Source organism: Macaca nemestrina, chromosome 8 (assembly GCF_043159975.1).
Source record: "Macaca nemestrina isolate mMacNem1 chromosome 8, mMacNem.hap1, whole genome shotgun sequence".
NCBI classification, from domain to species: Eukaryota; Metazoa; Chordata; class Mammalia; order Primates; family Cercopithecidae; genus Macaca; species Macaca nemestrina.
Genome location: NC_092132.1, coordinates 113705764 through 113733250, shown reverse-complemented (window position 1 = coordinate 113733250; position 27487 = coordinate 113705764). Strand labels below are relative to the sequence as shown.

Here is a 27487-nt window from a genome sequence, read left to right as displayed (position 1 = left end):
TAAACACAACTTCCATTTAGGAACCAGGCTCCAGGAAAGGTACCTAGGAGTAGAGTGCTATACAGAGCAGTCATCACTTGGAGCACATGTTGAAGACTGTACAAGCCGACCAAAGCTAGATACATGAATACGTAGCAGTCTGAAAAGCACAGGAATCCCAGGTTCCAGGTAGAAGGGCAACAGTATATTCCCAGACCTCTCTCACTGGCTCTCATTGGCTCAGGGACTTACTAAACCTATCATGCTTCCCACAGAACTAAGCAGAAATAAGCAGGCTCCAACCCATAGGAATTCACTGTCCACCCCCATCATGAGGATTCTGTCTACACACCAAACACATGCCTGCTTCTCTGGTATTCATGTCGTGAAGAACTACTTGAATCATAGGGCAAATTTCTGAAGAAAGACAGAGCATTCTAATCAGTCAACAGTAAAGAAAAGTTAGGGTGTCAAAGGGCAGTCATTTTGGAAGACTGGGTCATTGGAGCTTCATGTCCATTTATAGTGAGTCAGCTTTCTGGAACAGGGGGCTAACGTGTAAAAAGCTGATTTATGCAGTGAGAGGCTCAAACTCACTGAGTTTATGACTCAGCAATGTCTGTCTGACATTTATTACCATTCAAACAGACTGGCAGTCATAAATCCAGCTTCATGTTTAGTTAAATGGCTCCTATCATGAGACAAAGGAACAAAGGGGAGACATCCACAGCTGTGTTATTCATCCTGCACCTCACTAAAGAACAGGAAAGAATGTCGAAATAAATAGGTCGTGCTGTAGTTGATTTATATTTATATGCATATATGCATGTACGCCGCATAAAAATACTATATAGGAACATATGTTGAACTCTGCTCTTCCTGCAGGAAAATGTTGCGAAGCAGCATGTCTTTTCCTTCTGTGCTAGAGGAAAACTGATCTCAGGCTCTCCTCACTAGCTGCTCCCAGACACCAAGAGATAGTAGCTTACATAAAGAGGTAGGAGAAGGGCTTGTAACTGGCCCATCTCCTCACTTGAATATTCTTCAGCCACATGCAAGGGTGAGGTCCTCATACTGATTAAAAGACTGACTGGGTGCTGGCAGAGAGGTATGAGGCTTGAGGGGCAGGAGGGGATGCTGGCAGAGATACGTGAGTGAAGATGAGGGGGAGGAGAAAACAGGTGCCTTTTGGGAACTCACACTGACAACTTCTGGAACACTTTGAGCTTTGCCTTTCTGGGGAGCTATTTGCTACAGGAGTTATACTAGCACTGATCCTCTCCTTCATAAGGTTCTATTTCATGGCATATTTTTAACAACTAGAACATTCAAAATAAGGGAGATGGATAAGATGGCCTCAAACGTCTCTTCCAGCTCTCCATTGAATGGTTCTGTATTAGATTGCACAGTTATTAGCTAGTTTGATGATGGAGAAGAGAAGAAGAAATGCATATAGTAGTTTGTTTCCTCTTGACAACTCAAGAAGAAATTCTATTATCCCCACTTTAGCTATTGGGTAATTGAAGCTTGCCTGAGATCTCAAGGCCAATGAATGGCAGAATCATATTCTAAATATAGGTTTTCAAACTCCTGTACCATTTCCTCTATAAGAACATTCTTTGAAACTTTATATTCAATAACTAATTACTTAATATGTAAATATATGATAAACATAATATAATCATCCTTTTACTACTTGTTATAAACTGGATAACTAGAGTTTAGCACAGAAATGGGTTTTATTATTGGCTTTTTCGTTTTAGGGGTACCCATCTCAATTCTCAGAAAAAGTTGTTGAAAGAAGATAATTTCAAAAGAAAAAGGGTATATTTGCCTCAAATCGTAGCAATAAGTCAAAGAGTATCAGTCAAGTCCTACAACGGGGGCTGTATTCCTTCTTGCACTCCACATCTACAGAGAAGAGACCCTGAAGTAACGAAGATGTGTTACTAAGTATAAATGGAGAAAGACTGAGTCAATTCCACACAGAGAAATGTTCGCCATGCATGAGGAAGATAGGCAGTTTTTGAACCCATGAGTGACTAGAAAAAAAAAAAAAGGTTCAAGCACTTAGTTCATTTATAATTCAACACTGTCAAAGAAATAAATGGTTGATACAAACTCCCAGGGGGAACATCACTTTATTACACACCCCCATAGGTGGCTTTTAAAGGGTACTTGATTAGGTTTCATCACAATTAAACTTTCTACACCAAAAGGACACCAAAACATGGTAGCTTATATAAAGAGGTAGGAGATGGGCTTGTAATTGGTCTTCAATTAAGTGGCAAAAAAGGGGATGATGAGGAAAGAAGCTTGTAGACATATAACTAGTGGAAAGTGGAAATATGTTGGCTTTCAAAAAAACACATCTCCAAAATGGCAAATATCTTCTATATACCGATCGTATTGTCTTGTTACCAGTCATCTTTTTAACAGCAATGTGCTCTGGTTAAACCGAAGAGTGGTGGGAAAAAGGCAAAAGGACTAGACACCCCAACCTTCTGAAAATGGGGTCCTCAGAGCCAATCAATATGAAAGCCACCAAGTGGATCTAAGAAGTGACAAGAAGAATTGATTCACAAGAAGGATGAAAAACTTAAACCATGTATGGATGGCCCTAAAGCCAACAGTGGATGCCCTCCAAATGGGGACAGCTGAGGGTAGGGGCTGTGGTTAAAGCCAACAGTGGATGCCCTCCAAACGGGGACAGCTGAGGGTAGGGGTTGTGGTTAGCTGCAGGGTGTGCTAACTCTGAGGCTCTGAGACTTCCACCTAGAATAAGGGCTGCTATAGAACACCTTCCTTGCATAGTGACTGCCCATGATTCCATTATTCTCAAAATCAGCCAAAAATATTGTAATTTTGAAAAACAGGGAAATATTCCAGTTTCTCTGCTCACACATATCTAGTATTAATGAGTTCCTTAGAACTAATATCATGGAGACTAATCATATCCCCTGATTATGAGCTTCTTAGAGACTATTTACAGTCAGAGTAGTGGATTAATAGGAAATGAGGTTGACTCAACGTGGTAACTCTTTGAACTATCAACAGTAAAATCATTAGCACTAATGTTATGCACACTGATTAACATTCCATCCAACAACAAAGATGATTTCAAGAAATACAAGAATTTTAAATAATTGATCTCAAAGTAGACCCCTTGGCCACTGACTTTGTAACCCCAGGGAAACCTCATACTGCTAATTTTGGATGGTCTTAGTGTCAGACACTTAATTGAGCAACAATTCAAGTGGAAAATGTACTGATAATTCTCAAAAAAGAGTTGTGAGTAAGGATACAAGAGGGAATCCATTATTGTGTATAGCCTTTTCCCATTTTTCTTTAATTAAAAAAATAAAATGTACCAGTCAAATGTGCTACATCATACATTACCTCAACTCTCTGAAGCTGGAGCATCCCTACCTCTCACTGAACCTAGTGACCCCCTGAAGGATGAGGGAATTTTAGCCTGGATTTCAAACAACCACAGTTAACTCAAGTTTGACACAGTACAATAGTTTCACGGTATCTCAGAAACAATGTAACCCGCTATGGGTGGCTGGTGGTGGGAGGCAGGTAAAATTGGATTTTTTTTCCTTCGCTCATATAATTTGAAGATTATAGAATGTAGTTTTTAAAGGTCAGAACGAATTGCTAATTAAGTGGAGGCATTTGAAATTAGCAAATAAAACTGCTACTCAGAATAGTGACAAAGGAGTAATTAATCATATGGGGAAAATGGCAGCGCAGTTCAGCCAGCAGTAAAATCATCTTTTAACTAGTTGCCATAGAGCCTTCAGATGGCGTTACTAAGAAACTGTTATATATTAATTCTATTCTTTTCTCTTGAGGCTATATCATTTAAAAGAATAGTGCTCAACATTTTTCTGTGAAGACACGAATCAAGTTCATCTGCATAGTTTCTCTTGCAGGTATTTAGAAATATGTGGACTAGCTATGATTTCCCTTTACCTTTCACTCAACATGGGAGTGAAGTAAGGATTACATTATCATAGTCTTTACTTCAAATCCACTCTACTTTTTATATAACTCATTGATGAACCTTGGCATTTTAATTATTATAACACAGAATTACTTAATATACTCCTCAAACCAATGCTGAGACTCCCTCCTTTCCTTCTTTTAAAATGCTTTGTTTGTTTGTTTGTTTGTTTTGAGACAGAGTCTTGCTCTGTCACCCAGGCTGGAGTACAATGGTGTAATCTCAGTTCACTGCAACCTCCGTGTCCTAGGTTCAAGCGATTCTCCTGCCTCTGCCTCTGGAGTAGCTGGGATTACAGGCATGCACCACTACACTCAGCTAATTTTTGTATTTTTAGTAGAAATGGGGTTTCACCATGTTGATCATGCTTGTCTGGAACTCCTGACCTCAAGAGATCTGCCCACCTCAGCACTCCCAAAGTCCTGGGATTACAGGCGTGAGCCACCATGCCCAGCCAAAAATGCCTTCTAAAAACATTTTGGTTTGGTTTCCAGGTGCTTTTTGTTTCCCTAAGTGCTATATCTGCCAGTCTTGGGCTAGATGCTCTCAACCCATGCTAGGATTTCATTTTGCCTCAAAATTTTTATATCTTAAATGTAAAGCCAAATTTACAAACATGAATATTACATTCAAATATTCAGACAGTTGATTTGACATGCACATCTAAAACTAGAAAACAAATTAAGGCAGGATTTATACAGAGATCCATATTTTTAAGCACTTGATATTTATTAATTAGCTAATCCACACCAGAATCCTACGAGGTAGCCTAGCTTGTCTTTATTATAAATAAATTAGGTAGGAGCCAGAAAAAAAAAAAAAAAAAGGCTGTCTCCACAATAATATGTTGATTGGACCCTCCTTATTCTGGTACAAAAGAAAAACAATTCCTCATATAAGTGGGTCAAGTGAGCAATGAATATTTTGTTTGAATGGAATATAGAGAGAGTGTAATTATTTTATTACCTGGCAGTTTAAAAAGGTAATTTTCTTAGTGGAGCTTTAATATTCTGTGTTCACATTGACACGTCAGAAATTTCCGATGCAAAATATCAGCTTTGGAAGAGTTAGGATGCCCCCACACTCCACCCCCAGCCCTACCCAGAAGATTCAAATTTTCCTATGGGAGTTTTAGTATTTTTCACGTATCTTAAATTTTTCATCCTTTGGTCTGGTTGACCTAATAAGCTCATGTCAATAGAAAAGTGTAAAGACTCTTTCAGTTCCAATTTATGCTTACATATGTCATCTAACAGGCAAGTGAAACACAAATCCTATTTGTCTTTGCAGTCAAGCAATTGCAGATGAGAGTTTTACTACTACTTTATAGCCAAAGGAATCACTGTAGTCCCCTCTACTTAGCAGATTACTTTATGACTATATTTATTAGTTCACTGGGCTTTGGAGACTAAATTTAACGAAGCCTCATTAATTTGGGTTTCACTACCATGGCATTTGTGGCCTCTGGCACAGGTGCTAGCCTGAATCTTACCTCTGTACTGACGAAGAAAAACTTTCTGCAAAGTAAATTAACTCCATGACCAAGACTATAGGAGTGTTTTATCTTCTTAAGAAGACAATTTCAACCACGTAACCACTAACCTTTTAAATACAAATAATTTTACTCTGATATAGTATAAGGAGTCCATTAAGCTTGTGTGTTATGTTAATTTTGAATAATTTTTCCCCCACTGCAGCAAAACTTTAAATGGGCAGTATTTGGTTAGTCTAGTTAACATTATTATAAAAACTCCAGAATAGTAAAAATACTTTAAATATTGATACTTTGAACAGCTTCACTCTTTCAAATATATGAATTCTCTCCTAGTTCCTCTGAATTAACATTTTACAGAAAATCACTTGGCTCATGTTCTCAGCTTGCCCGGAGTCTCTGCTATGACCATGTGACAGCAGCTCCAGGGTGGACTGGACATAAGAGAGGGACACACCCAGGTCTGTGTGGGTCTCTTTCCTCTCCTTCAGAATTGATTTGGTTATTTGAAAACATCTACCTTCCATCCCACTCCCATCCACTCATAATAAAATGGGAAGGTAAGATATGACTTAGCTGAACAAACATAACCACAGCAAACCAAACAGAAAAGACAACCACAAACGGCTAGCTTCCCAAGTAGGAATCTTTCCATTCCAGAATTCCCAAAATGTAAACAACAGTAGCAGTCCCTTCTTGCCTAAAACTGAATATGTCATCTCCAGGGTATACTAGAATGATAATTTCCATTATCTGCATGGGCAAAAATAAAGACATTTGAAAACAAACAAACACACAAAACCTCTGGCAGGGTATTCACTTCCATTCGACAGGTTGCCAAGGAGCAAGGGCATTTAGATGAGGAATTCTGAAATAATCTGATTATTACGGCCAGAAGCTTGTCTATAAAGGGTTTGGCATAGCCTCTCTGTAGAGTAAAAGAAATCTATGTTCATAGACTTTTCTATATGAGGTTACTTTAAAAAACAAACACACACACACACACACACACACACACACAGCACTTTAGGGCATAAGCTCACTCACTAGACCCAAACAGAAACAGTGTTTTGTTGTTGTTGCTGTTTTTACTTGGACAATGCTTATTTTACAGCGGAATTGACAAATAAAGCCTTATTTTACACATCCGAAGAAACACCATCACAGGAGGTTTGTAGGTCGTCCGTGTGCTTTCCAAAACAGCAAAACAGATTTCTTCCCATCCAGCCCCCTTTCCTCTCATAGAGTCGGGTGTGGCTGGTGGGGCTGCCTGTCTCTGCAGGCACAGAAACTGGCAGACCTGGTCCCTCCTGAGCGGGCCCTGCTCAAGGGAATGGTACCAGATTTTGAACACAGGGAAACAGGCTCCTTCGTAACAACACTGTGCATTTCTGTGTCATTTTGTTTATTGCTCACTGAGTTGTTGCCACCTCAGCTCTTGGTGGAAAACAGTGGGTGTCCAGAAATTCCTGACACGAGGAGATGGATTGCCTATGGTTGCTAGGGACACAGGGCAGCCCCAGCCAGATCCCAGCTGGTCCATGCAGGGCATCGTCAGTAGAAGCTCAACATCCCACTTTGTAACCAGGCTGCAAGACACCAAGTCCGGTCACTGTGGAAAAGAATTAAACCTAGAGAAAGAGCCTTACGATCTGCACTCAGACGCTCCCCATCAGAAAGCAATCGTTTTCCTTCTCGGTCATGCTCTTTCCAAAGTGACTGAGTCTTGGCTCAGCAGTAGGACTTCAGTGAGAAACAGAAGAAATATGGGACCCCGCCTAGTCCAAGGCTGCCATTTCTTCAGAATTTTCTCACTTCTTTCCAAACTGTCAGTATCCCCCAATTAAAGCCCACAGTTCAGGCCAAACATCATAAAAAAAAATACTCGTTTATTTCCATCTCATTCTGGGGTTTGTAATTCTTCTTTTAGATGCTTTTGGCGAAAAAATTCACCAAGGTCAAGGGCTGTGAAGACATTTTTGCCTAAGAGGATCATCATGCACACAGACTAATTCTTTTCCTAAGCTATTATTTGGCAACTTGCAAGGAGGACGTGGCTTAACTTTGAGAAACTGTTGTTTGAATGATCAGAAAAAAAGATGAGAATTCTTCCTTTATTTACTCTCTTCGTCTTCATTGTTCAGATGGCAAACCTGGGTCCTGTGCTTGGAGAACAGAGAAGGACTGGCTTGATATTTTCCACTAATAGTGATCTGCTCCGGTTCTGTGCATGTCACCCTCAGCTGTGTCCAACACGATGAAAAAACAACGTATATTTCTGGATAGAGGTGGTTTAATCACACTCATTGAGGATTTAACAGAATAATTATGCTCTGAGGAGATCTAGAATAAATTGGAAATTTAAATTTTTCCACTTTCAGTTTGAATAATGCTCCAATGGTTTGCTATAGGATTATAATTTAGAACATGTGCTAAATGTGTTATCAGGAAAGAATTTAAAAATCCATCCAAATATCATAACTTACCCCAAAATTAAAAAAAGGAAAACGAAAAAAAAGAAACCTCATTCATTTCCAAAAATCAAGATCAGTCGTATGTTAATCTGTGAATCCTTGTAAGAAATGTTTATTGTTCAAGAAAGAAGCCTCCTCTGGTTGTTGATAGCAATTCTCCACAGCAGAGAAATGCTGATATTTTGTTCTTATCTCTTGATTGATGCTTTCACTACTTATTCTTCAGGCTATAAGACAGAAGGAAACACAGTGTTACCTTCTTTCATAATTACAAATTCCAACACCTCTTTCTCCCCCCACCCCCTGTCTCCCTTCTACTTCTCATATTACCTTAACCATCAAATTCAAATGCATCTGAATTTATAAGGTTAATCTTTCAGGTTCTAAATAACCTGTATATATAATATCTCCATTACCAATGCTCCATTACCAATGCCATCTCCACATATGTACAAGAAAATGTATAGCTCTACATTGTCAATCCAGACACTAAATTCATTCCAAATGTACTCAAAATAAAAATAATGAATTAATTTTATTTATGGCATGCTGCATACACCCGTCTTTAAGTTTCAGGTATAACTACATGCAGAACCCTTTTGTTGAAAGTGGAGAGCAACTTTACAGTGGCTAAATTTCAAATTAACATAAGCTTCGTTCTCCACTCATTCAGAATTTTCTCTGTTAGATGAATAGGAAGAAAAAAAAAAATGTTTCTGGGCCGAGCGCAGTGGCTCACACCTGTAATCCCGACACTTTGGGAGGCAGAGGCGGGCGGATCACGAGGTCAGGAGATCAAGACTATTCTGGCCAACATGGAGAAACCCCGTCTCTACTAAAAATACAAAAATTATCTGGGCATGGTAGTGCTCCTGTAGTCGCAGCTACTCAGGAGGCTGAGGCAGGAGAATCGTTTGAACCCGGAAGGCGGAGGTTGCAGAGTGAGCCGAGATTGCACCACTGCACTCCAGCCTGGCAACAGAGTGAGACTCCATCTCAAAAATAAATAAATAAATAAATAAAAATTGTTTCTGGCTTTACTTGCAAAAGGTATTGATTTAATAAAATTGAGAGCCAATTTTTGAAGGATATTTAGTTTTGTTTTTTCTTTATGACAAGAAGACACTACCTCTTACCACATGCCTACTACATGTCACAAATTTTACATTTACTTTACTTTTTTTCTTTTTTTTGAGACGGAGTCTCGCTCTGTCGCCCAGGCTGGAGTGCAGTGGCGCGATCTCGGCTCACTGCAAGCTCCGCCTCCCGGGTTCACGCCATTCTCCTGCCTCAGCCTCCTGAGTAGCTGGGACTACAGGCGCCCGCCACCTCGCCCAGCTAGTTTTTCATATTTTTTTAGTAGAGACGGGGTTTCACCGTGTTAGCCAGGATGGTCTCGATCTCCTGACCTCATGATCCGCCCGTCTCGGCCTCCCAAAGTGCTTTATATTTTAATTTAATCCTCAGACCACTTTTCCTATGTCTACCATTTCCACCCCTTTTAAAGGTGAGAACACTGAGGTTTCACTTGGCTAAATTAATGGCACAAGATCAAACAGCGGTTAAGGAGTGGAACTTGAACCCTGGAAAAAACTCAAAAGCAGGAGGTGAGAGAGCTTGTTGACCTCTTCTGCCAGGGATTTCTCGCATGCTACTGAAGAAGTGCTCCGTCTGAAAGGAGGATGCTGGAAAAGCATCTTCTAGTGGTGGCTGTTTCCCTTAAAGTATATTTTAGAGGGAAGGGTGGCAAAAGTGTTAGAGCAGGTTAGACTCTTTCCACAGGTTTTCCCATCTTCCATCGCTAGGGTCCAAATGTCTCATTGGCAATCTAGTACATGAATATTCAAAAGCTACAAAGGAAAATTCTATCACTCACCTAGAAACACAGAGCATATGTTGAAATTTCATTTTCCAAAAAAAGTGCTGTCATAGAATATTCTTAGGATCTGAATAAGAATTTGAGCATTGTTGGTATAATGTAGACCAAAAAAAATGAGACTACATGCATATTTTTAAAAATAGGTTTGAAATTTTTGAAATTTTGCCTTAGCATGACCCTGGTAGCTACAGCCACTTTTTAGTAGTTCTTATAAAAATTAAAATCCTGTTTTAGAATCTCATACTCTGCCACCATACGGTCATGACCTAAGGAAATTCAATAGTCCTTGTCATCTTGACAAATTAATGTGACATAAGGGTTGAAAGTTCTCACTGAGCAAATAAGTATAATTTCATTTTTATAAACTGCAAAGATGAACACTTTTTTTTTTTTTTTTTTTTGATACGGAGTCTTGCTGTGTCTCCCAGGCTGGAGTGCAGTGGCCCGATCTCGGCTCACTACAATGTCCGCCTCCCGGGTTCAAGCGATTCTCCTGCCTCAGCCTCTCGAGTAGCTGGGACTACAGGCGTCCACCACCACTCCCGGCTAATTTTTGTATTTTTAGTAGAGACGGGGTTTCACCATATTGGCCAGGCTGGTCTCGAACTCCTGACCTTGTGGTCCGCCTGCCTCGGCCTCCCAAAGTGCTGGGATTACAGGCTTGAGCTACCACGCCCGGCCTACATGAACACTTTTGATATTAAAATGAGTTTGAAGCATGGCATCTTCATGTAACAGTAAGAAGACCAAACACTCACAGCTAAACAGTCTTTAGTCATGATTACATCGTTAGAGAAAACCAGATGAAATGGGTTTTTTTTAAATTTATAGTAAAAGTGGTATATTAAGAACTTAATCCCATAATGAGGAAAAACATCACACTCTTCCTTTTATAGTCATCATAATTATTCAGATCCTTTCTGAATACATAGAAATAATGACAAATTAAAATGTCTTTCAATTCCATATAGCTTTTGTAATTATTCATCCATTACTGTTATTATTGCTGGAAAGACTCCTTCGTATTTTAGTCAGCATCCCATTTGATACAAAAGAACACGGAAAATTTTACTGCTATTAATAAACACGCAGCCATCCAATCCAAGAAGAAAATTCTTTTTCATCTGAGAGATAAGCTGCATAATTCATGTATTTTCAGAAATTTCTTTAAATAGAAAATTGAAGAAAGGCATAGGGAAAAGAATTCATCACATAGCTTCCATTTGTGGCGAAGGGCAGTCTTTGTTCTCGGACAGCCTTAAATATGATTCCATCTGAAGGGAGAATTTCAATTGCTCCATATCCATACCAATCATATTCAGATAGCTCATCTTCTTCTTGACAAATATGAAACTACAAACATGATAAAAACATGGCCTCAGTTTCACATTTGCACATTTGCTACCTTTTTTTTTTTTTTTTTTTGAGTCCGAGTCTTGCTCTGTCGCCCAGGCTGGAGTGCAGTGGCACAATCTCAGCTCACTGCAACCTCTGCCTCCCAGGTTCAAGCAATTCTCCTGCCTCAGCCTCCCACGTAGCTGGGATTACAGCCACGTGCTACCACACCAGGCTAATTTTTGTATTTTTAGTAGAGACAGGGTTTTGCTGTATTGGCCAGGCTGGTCTCAAACTCCTGACCTGAAGTGATCCACCCACTTCGGCCTCCTAAAGCACTGGGATTACACGTGTGAGCCACCCCATCCGGCCCACATTTGCTACCTTTGTAAAACTAATGTAACTGAATGTTAATAGGGACTTTTCATGGGGTCTCGGGAAGGAGTTAGAAAAATGTTGGGCAATTTGGAATGGGTACCTCCACCTTCCCAAAAGAGAAGTGTCCATGTCAGAGAATGTGGCGCTCCATAGAACTTCTGTAACGTTCAGCCCCTATTGAAGGCTGGGCCACACAGGGCATGTGGCAGCCTTCTAGCACAAGCCAGATGAGAATCACATCTGCAGGAACAGGCACGTCCAAAAGCTTCCGCTTCTTCTACCACCAGTCTTTCCCCTTATTCTCATCCTGAAGGTCCAGGATAGGGGAATTCTCTGACCTGGTTTTGAGACAGAAATCTTGACATAGACTAGTAAGGACTATTGAAAATGTTCTCACCTTGGCCAGGTGTGGTGGCTCACACCCGTAATCCCAGCACTTTTGGATGCTGAGGCGGGTGGATCATGAGGTCAAGAGATCAAGACCATCCTGGCCAACATGGTGAAATCCTGTCTCTACTAATAATACAAAAAGTAGCTGGGCATGGTGCCATGCTCCTGTAGTCCCAGCTATTTGGGAGGCTGAGGCAGGAGAATCGCTTGAACCCAGGAGGCAGAGGTTGCAGTGGGCTGAGATCGTGCCACTGCACTCCAGCCTGGCGACAGAGCAAGACTCTCTGTCTCAAAAAAAAACTGGTCTCATCATTTAAAATGACCAGAGATGTACACAATCTTCCTGAGATATTAACAATATGGAGGAAAAATGAAGAAAGCACTTTGACCATGTGAGTTTGAAGGTGGCAGCTAGAGAAATGTATAATGATTAATTGATCCCACACTGAATGTAAACTGTTCAATAAGTCAGTGAAAGAGTAGAACATCCTTAGCCACGATGAAGCCTCATTTCTGATAGCCAGGTAGCAAGCTTATAGTGACAAGAAAAAGGCAATCATGGGCCGTGGTTTACATGAAATGATATGGCCAGAATTTGTTAGGAGAGGAGGAGTCATGTCTAACGCATTTTTCACAAAAATGTTGCTGAACAGTCATGACTTGGAACTTGTTCGGCCTATTACCTGACAACTGAATAACATCCAAGGATGTAACACTTTGGCCCCATAAATTAAAATAGTGCAGTGATAAACCAAATGAAGTTATATTTCCAAAATCGAACATCTCCTAATTTCTATTCTTGTATTCCCTAACTTGGCCAGTAAGTATTCAAGACAAAAGTGCAGCGTTTTCCCTGGCCATTTCCTTTTTCTCCCTCAGCCCATAATCAATCAATCCCAAATCTTATTGGTCTCCTACTTCACTCTTAAATGTCCCATTTCCTCTTCATCCCCTGCCCCACGTCCTACTCCAGGTCCGTGACATTGCACTAGTTTTCTATCTGGGATGTTTGCAGTCAGCTCTGCGGCCTCATTACACTGGTGCTATAATGCCTCACTGGGTTCCCAGCACCTTCTGGACAAAATAAAAATGTCTTAATATGACACATAAAGGTCACTGTAATGTCACTGGCATCTTCTTCTCCAGTCCTGTCTTTTACTCATCACTCCTTGTGATTACTCCAAGTCTCTGGATCATAGAAAATCAGGTGAGGCTCCTCTACATGCTGGCTCTCACATGTTGCCATGGTTGGTGCAGGCTGTTCCTTCTGCTTGGAAACTCATCCCCCACCTCTCTTGCTTGCCCAGCCTCTCCTATCCCCCTTGGTGGAAACCTGCTTCTTCCAGATCATGTTTCTTGAATTCACCCTGACACAACAAAATGTATTGGAATATTTTGAGCAACCACCTGGGAGTCGAGAACAAAACTTTAAGAAAATGCCCAAGCTACAGCAGGAGACTGCTGTGCTTAAGACATGGGGCACAAGGTGTCTTGCTTCTGAAAAGGGTGAATGTCAGGGGGATGAGGGGGTTTGGAGGAAAAAAAAAAAGAGAAGAGAAAGAGAATATGAGAGAAGGGGAAGAGGCCTAGAGAGAATGGAATCAGGAGAATGGCTTGGTCCTCTGCATGGTGCTAGCTCTGTGTGACAACCAAATCTTCAATATAGTTGTCTAGACAAATAAAATTCTTCCAACATGGTAATTTTTATTGGAAGCCTATGTAGTCTGACTGATACTGGAAGTGGGAAAAAGAAGCACTCAGATGTACAGGGGGAGAAAGATGAAGAGAGGTCACTAAGATGTTGGGAATCAAAAGTGGAGCAGGACTTTGGACTCTAACAGGTTATAAACTTTGTTGAGTAGTCGTAAGCCCATTCAGGATGACTGAAAGTAGAATGTGGTTCAGCTGACACCTCTGAGATCTGATGAACATAACAATTTATCCAAAACCTTCTTGAAAAAAATAAATCCCAAATGTTTAAACCCATGGAATAAAGAAATAATTTAAGAAAACTCAGTCTAATTCAGAGAAAAGTCAGGTATTGGGAACATTCAAGAAATTGTGAACATTCAAAAGTATAGCACTTTTAAAATGAATTCAGCTCTTCTGCTTCCTAATACATAAACACTAGCAAAATTGACAAGAACGATTTGTAATTAACTTACCAAAACACCTAAGAAAACAAGCCTCCTCTGCTTGTATAGAATTTGCATTGTTTATATGCAAATGAACACTCCTGATGTGCTTCAGAACAGTTTATTCCCTTAAGAAGGCAAATATTCTCTTTATAATCTTGTTTACACTATTCATTTGCTTTGCAAAACATTTTTCATAAAATCACAAAATAATGAAATGTTAGAGCCAGAAGGGATCCCAGAGATTATCTAGGGAGGTCGAACATCATCATTTTACAGATGAGGAAACTTGCTGGAACTCCTAATACACACACATCCTCCTCATTCCTGAGATCCACAACATCACAACCTGACCTCCAATATTTGGGTGACTCCATTCCCTTCTACCTCGGGGGTTCTGGCTACAGCTGAGGCAGAGCAAGGGGTCTTCAAAGTGCTAGGTTTTGAGCATCATCAGGACCCTGTAACCAAAAAATAAAATTCTAAGAAACCCTCCCCATAACCATGAAAATGGACTTCCTGCTCAGCCAGGGCTCTTTTAACATTTAACCTAAGAAACTGTTTCAGGTCATGATGGGAAATGGGGGTCGGGCATGCCTCATTATACCTCTCCAGCATGGACATCAACACAGACTTTAAGTCTGATAAGAAACACTTTGCAACCTATTCTCTTTGGAGCATACTACCTGAAGGCTTCCTCTGTAAATAAAAACTTGTGTCTCTGCAACCCTTTGTCTTAACCCAGACATTCCTTTCAGTTAATCCCAGGTCTTTAGACAAATTCAACCAATTGTCAACCAAAAAAATGTTTAAATTTACCTATAGCCTGGAAGCCTCAGAACCCCGCCTCTAGTTGTCCTGCCTTTCTGGACCAAACCAATATACTTTTTAAATGTATTTTATTGATGTCTCATGCCTCCCTAAAATGTATAAAACCAAGCTACACCCCTGACCACCTTGAGCATATGTTCTCAGGACCTCCTGAGGGCTGCATCATGGGCCATAGCAACTCATATTTGGCTAAGAATACATCTATTTAAATATTTTACAGAGTTTAACTCTTTTTGTCCACAACCCATTAGTCTCCTCCTCTGAAGCGAGAGTTCAGTGCCCCTTTTCTATTCACTTACAGAACTTGAAATCTGGTTAATCTTTGTATGTTTCCAACCCCCAACTCCTGCATTCTCTCCCCTAATCTTTCCTGACTCCCCTCTTCCTCCCACCCCTTTTTAGTTAGAGCTTTCTTTTATTGTTTCCTTAATTGCATTTTTCTTTCCTCTTTTTTTTTTTTTTTTTTTTTTTTTTGAGACAGAGTCTTGCTTTGTCACCCAGGCTGGAGTGGTGTAGTGGCACCATCTCAGCTCACTGCAACCTCTGCCACCAGAGTTCGAGTGATGCTCCTGCCTCAGCCTCCCAAGTAGCTGAGATTACAGGCGCCCACCACCATGCCCTGCTAATTTTTGTGTTTTTAGTAGAGACAGGGTTTCACCATGTTGGCCAGGCTGGTCTTGATCTCCTGACCTCATGATCCACCCACCTCTGACTCCCAAAGTGCTGGGATTATAGGCGTGAGCTACCACACCCAGCCCTTTATTGTGTTTTTCTAAGTGGTTTTCTTTATTGTTTCAGTAGCCATGTCACATTGCAATATTTTGTGTACTGTCTGTGTCCTCTTCAAGGAAGCCTGGGGACTGTGTCTCTCTATTTGTGTATTTTCAATGCTTGCTACAAGGACTGACACACATTAAAATGTAATCTTTCCTAAATAAACACATGAGGAAAATCAGAAAAGGAATCACTTGGCACATTGGGAAGAAGCCTCACTCCCAGATCCTCACATTTCTCATTGACTGTCCTATCCCAGGTAAGTCCATTCCCATCCTGCATTTTCAAATAAGAAAAACAATTAGCTGTTGAAAGCATCTATATCTCTATTCTTATCTCCTTCTACTATTTTTATAATGTATTCAAAGGGCTTGTGATTGAAAGTTAGATTTTGAACTTGATTTTAAACTTCCATACCAATTGTTACTAGTTGGATGTTCATGTACAATGTTATTAATTTCATTTAGCCTCAGTTTATTCATCTATAAAACAAAGTCATCGATAATATCTTCCTCCTAGGAATGTCATGAAGATTAAATGATATAATGTAGATGAATGTGACCAGTAACCACTAAACATTTAGAAATGCTTGCTTCCTTACTCTTAGTTACTTGAAAGAAAGATTTCTGATGTAGCTCTTGTACAATAAAGAGTTTGTCGGGTCTTTTTTTCAAGTTTTTGAGGTGGAGGTCTAAGCCCTTGGGATTTCCCAAATGATAGACGTATCTTTGTAATTCACGGTGGAACTTGACAGCTTATGCTAATGAGGTGACTCATAGTGAGTCCCTAGATAGACTCAGGATGAAGGTTTGCCATGCTGGAAAGATAAACTGTGTGATTAGAGGGTTGAGGCCAAATAACAGTAGCCCAACCTTTAGGGAGAAGAGAGAGGCTGGAGAATGAGTACAGTCACATGACCAATAATTCAGTCATACTTAAGTAAAGAAAGCACAATCAAACTCTGGACACCAATGCTCAGTCGAGTGAACACATCAGCGTAATGAGGGAGTGTTGTGTCTTGATGAGACATTGAGTGCAGAGGCTCCCAGAAAAACTCCAACCAGCCTGTGTACTGGGGTGGAGTCTCAGGAAGTTCTTACCCTTTGCACTGGCTGGGAGCCTGGCCCCTCCTCTTCCCGTGTGGAACCTGGGATTCAAGCTGCCGGCAGAAGCACACCAGCAGGGCCTCTGACTTGTGAAGGATCCCTCTTTCCCTTTTTTCCCTTTTCGCCCAATAAAACCCTGCCTTACTCACCTTTTAAATTGTCTGTGAACCTAAATTTCTGTGGCCATGTGACAAGGACCCCATCTTTAGCTGAACTAAAGAAAAGTCCCACAACACTGATTTCACAAGAAGAGGACATACAGGATCCACATTTGGGACCCTCCTAGACCTTCTTCTGTACATCTTGTCGTTTGGTTGGTCCTGATTTGTAGCCTTCATAATAAAACTGTAATTGCAAGTCTAGCTCTCTCCTAAGTTCTGACATTCCTTCTAGGAATCAAACCTGAGGGAGAGTGGGAAACCCAAATTTGTAACCAACTGGTCAGAGGTGCAGGTGTCCTGGGACCCTCAGAGCTTGCAGCTGACATCTGAAGTGAGGGTGGTCTCGCTGAAGTCTGTTCTCTTAAGTTGTGAAGTCTGCACTAACTCTAGATATTAGCGTCAGAATTGCATTGCAATATTGCAGTAGCAAACCTCTCTGATTCTGTTTCTGTTTTTTAGTATACAGATCCCAATCCCACTCCACACTGGCAGGCACTGAGAGCATCCAAGATGCATATGGCAGATGCAGTTCAATAGGTGCTCAAGAGTGAGGTTTACTATCAAATGCCCAACTTCAAATCCCAGTTCTGGCATGTAGCAGCTCTGTAACTTTTGCCTCAGTTTCCTGAACCATAAATGGGTATAATATAATAACACCCAGACCTCACAGAGCTGCTGTGAATATTAAGTGGATTAATATATGGAAGTATTATATACCTGGTACATATGGAGCAACAAATAAATGTGATCTATTACTATTATTATTTATTATTATATATTTGCTACAACATTCTCGGTTTTAGGCTAAAGTCAATTACTAAGTTATATAATCGGCAGAACCAGAGATAGGGGACTGAAGTCAGATATACCTTCTAGAAGCCAAGAGCAGCCCTGGTTTTACCTGTTCAAGGGCAAGCAAAGGATCATGGAAGTGGTGGGATATGGCAAAAAGATGGTGGGAGTTGGGGGAAATGTTAATATTTGATGAGTTCACAATTCCCCTCCTCAACAAAGGGTACGATGGTCCCACTTAGGTACCCAGTTAGGTACCCAGTAGCCATATGTGGCTATTTAAATATAAAATAATTAAATATAAAATAATTAAAATGAAATACAATTTAAAATTCAGTTCCTCAGTCACACTAGCCATTTCCAAGTATTAGCAATCGAGTCTGGCCAGTGGCTACTGTGTTACAGAGTAGATACAAAACACAACACTCACCACGGAACTTTCCACTGGACAATTCTGGGCTAGAGTCATTGAAAGTGTCTGAAATCAGATATGTTTTGAAATGCAAATCAACCCATTGATTTCTCCCAAATAGAAAATAAAATGAAAAAAAAAAAAAGTGAATTTGATAGAGAAACGAACCACTGCTATGTTGTAATAATTTGTGTCTCTCTCTCAAACACTGCAGTGCCTCGAAGTGCAGGGAGCAGGTGAAGGGAAAATGTCAGACTCTTGATGTACTCTCTTCCTCCCCCTTAGCTCACGAGCACGTCCCCTGGGGTACACATTCTGTGAAAATCTAGAGGCCCACAATGCCAGCAATTACTACTATGCTCAGGTCAGCCACTGGCAAGGAGTGGAAAGTTAGTCTCCAAAGCTGGCCCTCGGGCAGAATGGGGCTGAAGGGTGGAGAGGCAGAGCAGCAGGTTCAAGGGATGAGTTGGCAGAAGTATGTTTTGTTGAGGGGAGGAATGTGTGGTGGTGAGGCCAGAGGGGAGGGAAGGACCGGGAATGGAAGTAGTGAAGTTTGAAAAGAAGCGCTATATGTGGTAGGTTGCTGAGAAGGAGAATGGGAAGTAGTGTGGGATGGGATGCCGCCCTGCTTTGCAGAGGGAATGTGCCAGCCTGGGGTGGAGAAAAAGAAGTTGGGAAGCTAATGGAGAAGATCAGGGAAGCTGCACTCATATGTGGGCCACTGAGGGGTCAGGGAGGACCCTGGTACAAGGGCTGGCCGATGATCGGTAGAAAAAGCAGTAATATGATCATCCAATTTTTAATTTAATTTTGTTTTATTTATTTATATATTTATTTATTTATTTATTTATTTTTAGAGACAGGATCTCACTCTGTCACCCAGGTTGGAGTGCAGTGGTGAGATCATAGCTCACTGCAGTCTCAAACTCCTGGGCTCAAGTGATCCTCTTACCTCAGGCTCTGGAGTAGCTGGGACTACACATAGATGCCACCACTCCTGGCTAACTGTTTTATTTTTTGTAGATACAGTGTGGCACTATGTTGCCCAGGCTGGTCTCCAACTCCTGGCCTCAAGTGATCCTCCCACTTCTGCCTCTCAAAGTGCTGGAATTATAGGCATGAACCTCTGTGCCTGACCTCACACAATTTTTATAACAAATTATTTGACAATAATTATACTATCGGGACAACTCTGAAACAGCATTATGTAACAGAATAAGTGAACTGTGGAAGATAATTAAATGAAGATCAATCAACACAATGGATTTATCACTAAATGGCTGCATTGGAAACGTCACTTCATCTCCCCAAGCCTCAATTTCTTCATCTATTCAATGAAGAATTGGACCAGACCATTCCCTAAGTTCCTTTCACCTCCACCAGGCTGAATGCCTGTGGCCTGGCCAAGGTCACTGCAGCAGAGATGGGCTCATCCCTCTAACGTCACTCAGTTTCAAGTTCAGCAGCTTCTGTCAGTCCTGTCTAAAATGATGACAAACTCCAAAATGATAAACTCACAGATAGAGCAGATTCTATGCTAACATTCTTTCCTTTTCTTTTCTTTTTTTCACCTCTAGGCTCAGAGTTTATGTGCTAACCAGCACCCAGCTACAAACACAGCCAAACCTTTCAGCAGATGTCCATATCCATTACTGAAAGGTGTCAGCACATTCTGCAGACAGGGCCAAACTCTATCTTATAAACATGCAGATAGGTGATGGAAGAGGATAGAGAAAGCCAGCACATGCTCGCGGAGGCTCTGGGAGACAGTGGTCTGATGTGGCAACCCCCAGGGCATCAGGTCTGGACCAATACAAAACAAAGCCCATACTTCAAAGGCAGCGATGGCTGTAATGTCCGCTGTAGTCAAAGTCGATGTTGTAGAAACAGTTCAGCCACGTCTGGGAGTTATCTTAGTCAAAATCCACCCTTATCCCCCACCCCAAATAACAATATTCTCCAAATTGTTCCAGCAGGACCTCAAGGATATGGAATGGGACACAGCGCTGTGGAGTGTGGTCCCGCTGGTGCCACTCAGCACTGTCTAAATCATGTAACCTATAGCAGATGACTTCACCTCTATGAGCCTCAGTTCCCTAATCTCTAAATTAAGAAGACACTGGCCATATAGGCCTTTGGTGAGGAATAAATGAGTGAAAGGAAGCCCTTTATAAATGGTAAAGTAGTCGTAAAGTTATTCAGGTAGAAATCATTAGAATTATAACTTTATATCATCATACGACCTTACCACCCCTTAAACACTATTTTATACACTTTACCTGAGATAAGGTAGAGGGAACAACATTAGCCAACCAAAGTGTTATCAATGATTTGCTTATATGATGAATCACTCTCATCATGGACTTCCAAGTGTCCAAGGCATTGAATTTAATATATTGAAGCAATTGGAAACAAGACATGTCAAGCTGGGTGTTGGAAATTTCAGCCTATGCAGTCAAAAACCGCAAAAAATGATGAAGCCAGTGGTGGAGAGGGAAGGACAATCAGGGAAGGGGATACCACAGGGAGGCACACATACGTGGGAGGGGCCAACTGAGTCTGTTTTTGAGCTCACAACTCTGACCTGGCCAGCACTAATGAACTTGGTGATCGAGCTGGGATTTTCAAGCAAAGGGCTGAAGATGCCGTCTGGCTTTTTTGGGCTGCTTATAGTAAACTGTAAGAGTGATAAATTGAAGGAAGAATTGTTAAACATGAAGGAACCAAGACGATAATTTCGAAAAGTCTCAATCCCTCTGGACAGCAAACGATGCTAGAATTAAGAAATGGCTTTTGAGTACTTTCAGGAAAACGTGGTATAGACATATAGCCAAGGGTAAGACTGCATAACTACTGGTTAAGACTTCAAAAAGATCAAAGGATCAGCGTGTTATTCTGTCTCACAAAGAGCCTTTTAAAAAGATGAAAGATGTGTCTTACCAATTGTCTCAATGGAACAATTGGACAGCTAGGAAGCATCAAGACATGATCTCTCAGGCTTCTAGCAGAGCCCAAAGGTGGAGAAGGGCTTTTCTTGGAGATATTTGTGGGTATAACTTTTTTCTAGTATAGTAAACTCAGATTCACAGAAATCCCACAACGTTTTTAAAATCATGACACCAACAGAAACACTGTTGTTTTGGACCAAGAGTAGCAGAGACAGTGCAAAATGAAAAAAGGTTAGTAGACCCCAGGATTTCTAATGGAAAGTAGCAAGTCAAGTAAACTAATGAGTTACAAACACGATCTATTTCATGAAAAGGGATGACTCAGAGGATGGACCAAGGTAGCAGCTTCTGATATGGCTTCTGAAGGTCCCTGAATCCTGGGATCCATGTCCTGGTATAATCCCCTGTCCTTGAGTGTAGGCTGGGTCTGATGACCTGTTTCTAACAAATAGCATATGAATTGTACTATTATTTCCAAGATTAGGTTATAAAATACTGTGTTTTCCATCATGTTCCTCTTTTGCCCTCTTGCTTGTTTACTGTGATCATTGTGAGCTGCTGAGCTTCTCATGTGAGCTTCTCATGCCTAGAGATGCCTCTGGCCTGGAGTTCATCAGGAACTGAGACTCTCATTCCAACAACCCACAAGGAACCAAATCCTTGTGGATTTTTTCAAGAAACCGCTTGAGTGAGGCTGGAAGCAGACGTCCCTTAGTTGAGCCTTAAGATGATGACGGCCTTGATTGAAGCCTCAGGAGAAGTTCAGACCTAGAGACCAGTGCCCAGTTAAACTATGCTAGGCCATTACTGAATTCTGGACCCAAAGGTACTGTGAGATAATAAATGTTGTTTGAAGCCACTGAGTTTTTGAGTAATTTGTTAAGCAACGACTGATAATAGTAGTCAGTGTTATGGTGGAATTATGCTCCCCCCAAAAATTATATGTTGAAGTCCTAACACTAAATGTCTCAGAATGCAACCTTATTTGGAAATAGTCATTGTAGATATAATTAGTTAAGATGAGTCATACTGGAGTAGGGTGACTCCTAACCCAATATGACTGTGTCCTTATGAAAAGGACAAATTTAGGCATAGAGGAGCATGCCCAAGAAGAAAGACATGTGAAGACTGGAGTTCTGCTGCCACAAACCAGAGCTCTACCAGAAGTCAGGAGAAAGGCCTCAACTGACTCTTCTCTTGCACCTTCAGAGGGCAAACAACCTTGCTCATGCCTTGATCTTGAACTTCTAGCCTCCAGAATTGTGAGAGAACCCATTTCTGTTGTTTACATCCCTCATTTTTGGTACTTTGTTATGGCAGCCCTAGCAATTGAGACAGTCAATACAAAGGAAGAAAGGTGTGATGATGGAATACCAAGCAGGAAAAAAGTAAGCAAGGAACAATTTGATCTAATCCCAGCAGTCCTCTGAAATGCTGACACCCTCACACTAAAGCCCAGTATAAAAAAAAAAAAAAAAAAAAAAAAGTCTGTATGTTTATCCCTATTCAAACATCATCAGCACCGGGCTGTTCTGATCACAAAGGAAGTTACAGAACCAGTGTAATGAATGTCCCAGGTGGGCAGGTCTCTCCTTCACACACCCCACAAAGGTAAGAGTAGCTGGAGGAAAACAACGCAAAGCAAACCGCAAGGCACAGTAAAAAAGAAAAGCAAATTTAAGAAAATCCACATGAATCTCATCTTCAATATGAATTTTCTTTTTAAAAGAGAGGAATGAAAATTTGACTCCCTCTTGTGTAAATTAATTTACAGCACTAGCTGACCTATTTAAAGAAACCACAGGGTGAATCACTTGAACAAAAAAAAAAAAAAAAAAAGAAAGAAAATCATCTTCAAATGCATCCCTTACATAAGTCTAGGTTCTATGGAGACGCACCAGAGCTCAACTCTGAATGTGACTGAGTGGGATTTGAGGTGTTAGGTGTTAGGATCCATCATTTCTCAAACTCTATAAGTATTCACTTTCAATTAATAGACAAAAAGAAATTGATTATGGAAAATTTGGGGCTGAAAAACAGTCACTCTGATTAAAATTCATGCTGACTGCTTTCATCCAATGCTGGCAAGTCCTGGTGGGAAGAAAATCTTTTTTGTTGACTTTGTTAATACTCAAGAAGAAAGACTGAAGAAATGAATTACATTCCAGCAGTCCTCAGAGGAAAGCACCAGTTCCTAAGGCAGCATAATTATCTGCTTCCAGCTGATGACCTTTCCTCCCTGGTGACAGACACAGAAAGGGAAGGGAGAAAGGCTCTCCAGAGCTCTGTGTGAGCTGCAAATGCCAGGAAATAGCTCTGCTCCTAACCAGTTGCTGTAGAAATGTAGGTTATGTGCGGTACATAAAGCTGCAATGGATTGTGGCTCCTACTGCCTCTGCCAGATCCTCTGAACATAGATTTAGACACATCCCACCACCAGCGCCTGATCTTAGTAGAGTAGATTTTTAAAGGAATTGAACATGCACACACACACTCATGCACACACACACAGCAAACTTTCATGGAAAAAATATGGAAATGCAATCATGATAAAGAGTGACATTTCTTAAGGTGCATAATTTGCAATATTTTGATTAACTCCCATTTCGGAATGGCAAAGCAGCTTATGTTAATAAACAGAGAACTCCAATTAGACATCTGTGCATGCAATCTAAATGGAACTCTTGGCGGGCTCGAGTGTGTCACCAGTTTTCCCACAGTCTGTGTGCGGGCAGCCAGCCTGGGAGCTGGGAAGAAGGTGTTCAGTGATCTCATGAACGACTGCTGGGGTTAGCCTGCAAATCCCGCTGTTTTTTTGATGGTGTTTGTTTCCTCTCTTGGCCTCTGACATGGGTCTCACAGTCTGACTCCCTGATCTAAAATCCAGAGTTTGGAAAGCAGCAGCTCGCTGTTAAGAAGCCTCATCTGGATTCTATGAAAGCATTTCACTGTTTGGAAATGAAGGAAGCCACAGCATGATGGGTAGGGGATGGACCTTGGGGCCAGACAGATTTGAATTTGAATTTTAATCTTGCAATTTATGAATCATGTGACTTGGGCATATTACTTAGCTTTCTCAGCCCAATCCCTTCACACATGAATGGGAATGTTAATATTTACACCTCACACAGATTTAGAGCTGGGCACTCTTTTATTTTATTATTTTTTAAAATTATACTTTAAGTTCTGGGGTACATGTGCAGAACATGCAGGTTTGTTACATTACACGTGCCATGGTGGTTTGCTGCACCCATCAACCCATCATCTACATTAGGTATTTCTCTTAATCTCTTTTAATGTGCCAAAAACACAGCAGAAAATCGAAGTGGCAAAAGCCCACACCTTATATTTAATATGGAGAGACTCACGATGAATGAAAATCAATAAATTATATAGGACATTGGAAAGTGATAAGGGCTATGAAGAAAAATAAAGCTGGAGAAGTGTTATGAAGGATGTGGAAGCAGGACTTTGCAATATTAAGTAGGGTGATCCAGGAAGGCCTCACTGGGAAATGGCCATTCGGCATGTGATTGTCAGGGGAAGAGCTGGCAGAAGGACTAGCAAGTGCAAAACTCTGAAGCCAGAGTTCCATGGAGGTCTTCAAGGGGCAGCTAAGAAATCCATTGGTTGGAGCCCAGGGAAGAAGGGTGAGAAGTTGGAGAGAATGCAAAGAGATAATTAAAACATTTAGGTGTAGGAAGGACCCTTCAGGCCATGACACAAGATCACACTTTTATGCTGAACAAGATGGAAAACCATTTGTTTACTTTGAACCACAGAGTGGGTGGTTTGATCATTAAAGATTTAGTGCATTAAAAGAAGATAAAAAAAAAACTGAGGAGGAAGAAGGGGAAGGATACAAAGCACATAGCATATCTCCCGGCATAGATAAGTGATTTTTAAAACGCTATTTTGAAACCTTCTTCACATTCCACAGAATTACAAAATCTTTCCTTCTCTTCCCCATTCCCCCAAGACTGTGATGTATGCATAGAAGTTTTGCTGGAAATGTTTATGTTGCCTGAATTAATAGCATGAAAGTTAAACAATGGAAATGAAATTTAAAGCCAAAGCATGTTATTTTCTTAGAGATTCTGAGATTTCTGTGGGTGAGTTCTGCATGGCTGAGTCAAGAAAGTCAGATAATATCTCACCATTGCTCATAAGAGGTCCAGAGATAAGGGTGATCTTGAACAATGTGTGCAGATTCACTCCACACATCTGCTTGAAATGCAATAGTAGAGTCTTAAAACAAAACAAAACCAAAAAAAAAGAGAGAGAGAAAGACAAAGACAGGAATGAGGCTGATAGAATTCTTTGTGCATTTGGTGAGAAACTTGTTTTGGAATCTTGTGATCTTGTAGGCGTTACATCTTATGGCTGTTCTTCTCTTTACTGACTTCTGCTAAGCTGACAAAGGTCAAAGGAGATGCCAAGATTCAAGAGAAACAAGCTAACCAATACCCTTCGCTATGGTCTAAATGTCTGTAACTCCCACCCACAGAATTCATATATTGAAACCTAATCCCCAGTTAAATAATATTAAGAGGTGTAGCCTTTGGGAGGTGATGTGGTCATGAGGCCTCCATCCTCATGAATATCAGTAGTCGCCTTATAAACGAGGCTTGCAGGAACTCTTTTGCCCCTTCTGCCATGTAAAGACCCAAAAAGAAGCTGCCAGCTTTAAGGAATGGGCTCTCACCAGGCACTGAACCTGTTGCTACGTTGAACTTGGACTTCCCAACCTCCAGAACCGTTAGAGATACATTTCTGTTCAAAATACCCTGTCTGAGGTATTTTGTTATGGCAGCCAGAACAGACTAAGATACCCTCCCCTTACAAGATTTGAGGTTGCTGACTGACTCCACTAGGGTTGCTAAAAATGACTACTGAGAAAGAAAGGCTTACAGCTCCCAAGTTTGCATTTCAAGCCTTGAATTACCTTTTGACTGCTGGATAAATCAGTATTTGAGAGAACTAAAATGCTTCACTGTCCAAATCTTAACCAGTTTTCCCCCAAACCAGTGTCGCTTCATGCAATCTTTTGATAAGGGAATAGCTCCTATCTAGTGTCCAAGTCAGAAACCAGGCAATCAGATTCATCACACACAACTGGTGATCCAGTGATGTTAATTCTACTTTTCAAATACTTTTCTTAGCTTTCACATTTCCACTGTTACTGCTATAGTTCAAAACATACTTTGTTCCAACTCCTCTCCCTGTTTCTTATCACATCTTCTAATATGTCCACTAATTGATTTATTTGAAGGAAAAAAAAAACTAATTGAGTCCTTCCCTATTTAAAATTCACCAATTTCTCTTCATTGCCTAAATTCCTTAGATTTAAACACTCGACTCTGATCTGACTACTGATCATATCAGAGTCTAATGTACTGAGCATTTATCTGGCATTATTTCTCAATATTCTCCCTTTTTGTCTTCTTGTTTCTCCAACCAAAAGGCACTTTATAATCCTGCCATATTGAGCTGGCCATTCAAAAATGCACCAAACTGCTTTAAATAAAGTCTTTGCCAATTGCCCTCTCAGCTTGTAGTACCAACTCAGGGTGACTGTGATAGCCCTGAGAGTGTGTCTCACAGACCTGTCCCTACGGGAAGTAGTCAACCAAGGTTTCAACTCCTGAGCTGTGATGGCTTCTCCTGGGTCACTCCCACACCATGAATGCAGCAGGAATTTTAAAGCAGACCCCTCTGGAAACCAGAGGGCTCCTCTAAAGAGAAACATTGACTCCATCTCCCAACGGCCCTGCTTTCTGAGACTTCACACCTGATCATTCTTCCCTCTGTCTTCCACTAAGGCTTAGACTAGTGGTCTAACAGCTCTCCCAGTTTCTCCTAGATCCTTCCACATTTCTCTCACAGGTGTTTTCCATAATAAAATTCCTGCATGTTTAATCCTGTCTTTGAATCTGCTTCTCAGAGGAACAGGTCACACACTGACACAATGACCATCTGTCAAGGCCTACTGAAATGGTTTGGCTCTGTGTCTCCATCCAAATCTCACCTTGAATTGTAATCCCCATATTCCTCCTTTGTCAAGGGTGGGACCAGCTGAAAGCAATTGGATCAGGAGGGTGGTTTCCCTCACACTATTCTCTGAGTCTCACGAGATCTGATGGTTTCATAAGCATCTGGCATTTCCCCTGCTTGGGGGCACTCCATCCTGCTGCCTTGTGAAGAAGGTGCCTGCTTCTCCTTTGCCTTCTGCCATGGTTGTAAGTTTCCTGAGGCCTCCCCAGCAATGCAGAATTATGAGTCTATTAAATCTCTTTCCTTTATAAATTACCCAGTCTCAAGTATTTCTTCACAGTAGCATGAGAATGGACTAATATACCTACTTTATAGCCGACAGGTTGCTCCTCTGGAAA

At 40.9% G+C, this 27487-nt stretch overlaps 1 long non-coding RNA gene across 1 annotated transcript in view; it reads right to left on the bottom strand.

Moving 5' to 3' along the window:
• Positions 1 to 548: 548 nt before the first annotated feature.
• Positions 549 to 27487, bottom strand: part of LOC139355858 (uncharacterized) — a 61902-nt gene continuing 34963 nt past the window's right edge. The window contains exon 2 of the long non-coding RNA XR_011607072.1: positions 549 to 8181. This is a non-coding gene — a long non-coding RNA (uncharacterized lncRNA). The remainder of the gene's footprint in view (positions 8182 to 27487) is intronic.